The sequence below is a fragment of the Triticum dicoccoides genome, chromosome 6A, assembly GCF_002162155.2.
Source record: "Triticum dicoccoides isolate Atlit2015 ecotype Zavitan chromosome 6A, WEW_v2.0, whole genome shotgun sequence".
NCBI classification, from domain to species: domain Eukaryota; kingdom Viridiplantae; phylum Streptophyta; class Magnoliopsida; order Poales; family Poaceae; genus Triticum; species Triticum dicoccoides.
In genome coordinates, this window is record NC_041390.1 from 449,222,938 (window position 1) to 449,226,124 (window position 3,187).

The window sequence follows — 3,187 nt, forward strand, 5'->3', positions numbered from 1 at the left end:
CCGAGCATTTTCCCCGTTGTCCGTTTTGCAACCCGGCGCTCCTATGTCCTCTGTTGTCCCTTTCTACCTCTTTTTGTGTGCGGGTGTTAAACGTTTTTTGGATTGGACCGAGACTTTTCATGCGGCCTTGGTTTACTACCAGTAGACCGCCTGTCAAGTTTCATACCATTTGGACTTCATTTGATACCCCAACGGTTAACCGAGGGACCACAAAGGCCTCGTGTGTGTTGCAGCCCAACACCCCTCAAAAGTGGCCCAAAACCCACCTAAACCTCCTCCATCATCTAGGTCGTTCGATCACGATCGCATGGCCAAAAACCGCACCTCATTTGGACTCTCCTAGCTCCCCCCACCTATAAATATATGGCTCTCCCCGAAAATCCGTGCAGATCAAACCCTAGCCCCGCTCCTCGCGCCGCCGGACAAAAACTCCCCACCGTGCCGGACATGTCCACCGCCCCGCAGCCACATCGCTCCGTCCAATCAGGACACGACACGTCATCTCCGCCGCCCCCCGCGTCCACTCCCCGCGTGCCACATGGCTTTCTCTCTCTCCTCCCTCCGTCGCGGCCCGTCTGGCCCGCGGGAGGCCCGCCCGGCCCGGATCACCAGCGCCGCCGCCCGGATGCGCCCGCTCCACGCGCGCCTTCGTTTGCCGCCGCCATCTCTTCGCCAGAGGCCGCAGCACTCCCACGTCGCCGCCCCTTCGCCTGACCTCGTCGTCGCTCCGGCGGAAGCTCGCCGGAGCCCGAGCTTGGAGGCTGCGGGAAGCCCCGCCGCCGCCGATCTGGGCGAGCCATCGACCTCGCCCTGGATCCGCCGTCTCCCTGCTGCAGCTCCTTGTTCCGGCCCTCTCCGGCGCCCTCCTCTCGCCGGAGCAGCTCCCCGGCGCTGGAGTCCCAATCCGCCGACGTTCGGTCATCGGGAGAGACGACCTGCCTCGCCCCGTTGACCCACCGCATGGGCCGGTCCAGCTCCCTGGCCCAGCGCAGCGCTAAGCTGGCCCAGTCTCCAGGCCCAGCTCCACTTCCTCCGCCCGATATAATTTTTTTCGCGAGGGTATATTTCTCCAAGTCCTTAGTATTTTCAGGCTTTTTCATTGCATCATAACTTCCTCATCGTGGCTCTGATTCGTGCGTGTAGCATATCAAAATGTTTGTCTCAACGAGTACATCATTTCATCTCATTGCATCATTTTCATTTGAGCTCATCTTGATGCCCGAAATTTTGTTGGAAGAGGGGTATGTGATGATAGTTTCAGATCTGTTTCAGCAAATGCACTTTTGCCATTTTTGCCATGATTAATGTCTGCATTCTATGATCCTGAGCTCTACATATGTTTTGATGTATGCCATGCCATATTTACAGGGGTGTATGCCATGTATTTTTGTGATCTTTGTGGTGACTAGCACAAGCAAGCAAAGTAGCTTAGTCAATGATGCTGATTTCAGGGACTTAGAATTTCACTAAGTCCTTGCCCTGTCATTATTTTTATGCCATATGTTCATGTTGTTTCCTAGTGATTCGTGCATCTTTTGAGCATGATCAGTAAGGATTTTTTGTAGATAATGTTGTGCTCTACCCATCCATGTCTTTGTTTGCAATTGTGGAGCACCCTAGCTTGAGTCATTCGAGCTCTACTTTTGCTATAAAATGTTCCTGGCAGATTATTAACATGTTTAGCAATTTTGTCGAGCTTGTTGTTGTCGATCCATGCATGCTATGATGTTGTTCTTGCCATGTTTAGCTTCTATCCCATGTCTATTTGCTGGGTGTATGCTTAGTTTGTCATGCAATGCCTCGTAGTGAGTGCATCGAGTTCGTAAACATGCCTACTCGTTATTTGTTTTGTCATGCTCCAGTTTTTCACTAAGTCTGAATCTGTTAACGATAAATTGCTATGTTCACATGCTTGCAATTGTATTTTCTGATCCCTTTTGGCTCATGGTCACTAAGGGATATTTGTTGTATGCTTTGAGTAGCTTCATGCCATGCCTTGCTTTGCCATGATATGTTCCTGTAGTATGTAGTTGTCGTGTTCTAAACATTGCTTCCTGATGTTAAATTCCTGACATGCTGTTATTTTCACGAAGTCTGTAACCTGTTATCTTTTGCACTTTTGACATGCTTGTTTGAACCTGTTAATGAGCGATTTAGCCATAGCTCAGTGTTCATCTTTTGTCAAGCATCATGAGTGGATTCCTTCCATGTATCTTGTTGCCATGTTTGAGTGCAGTAGCTTATTTATCTTGATGCATTTAGAAGGCTACTTGCGGTTAATCGTAGACCGGTGCCATATTTGTTTTGCTTGCCATTTCCAAACCGTGCATCCGATTCCGGTGATCTTTATATCGATTTCGACCGAAATCAACTCACCTTTCCAGTGGAACTATTGGATTTCCAAGTTGAGGCCAGGTTCAATCATTCTTTTCCAAATCATGCATATGCACCGCAAACCGCATCCCGCATATCATACCATGTTCGTGTGTTGGTTGTTTACTATGTTGTGTGCATCTTTCCGGTGTTGCTTCTTCAGGTTGGTTCCGATAACGTCGCGTTTGTGAGGAACCATTCGTCTACGTCCGTTTGTCTTCTTCATGGACTCGTTCTTCTTCCTTGCAGGATCTCAGGCAAGTTGACCATACCCTCAAAATCACTTCTATCTTTGCTTGCTAGTTGCTCGCTCTTTTGCTATGCCTATGCTACGATACCTACCACATTCTTATCATGCCTCCCATATTGTTAAGCCAAGCCTCTAACCACATTGTCCTAGCAAACCATTGTTTGGCTATGTTACCGCTTTGCTCAGCCCCTCTTATAGCATTGTTAGTTGCAGATGAAGATTGGAGCTTGTTCCATGTTTGGAACATGGATATTTTGTTGTGATATCACAATATCTCTTATTTATATTAATGCATCTATATACCTGGTAAAGGGTGGAAGGCTCGGCCTTATGCCTGGTGTTTTGTTCCACTCTTGCCGCCCTAGTTTCCGTCATATCGGTGTTATGTTCTCGGATTTCGCGTTCCTTACACGGTTGGGTTATAATTGGGAACCCCTTGACAGTTTGCTTTGAATAAAACTCCTCCAGCAAGGCCCAACCTTGGTTTTACCATTTGCCTCACCACCACCTACTTTTCCCTTGGGAGTCACGCTCCCGAGGGTCATCTTTATTTTAACCCCCCCC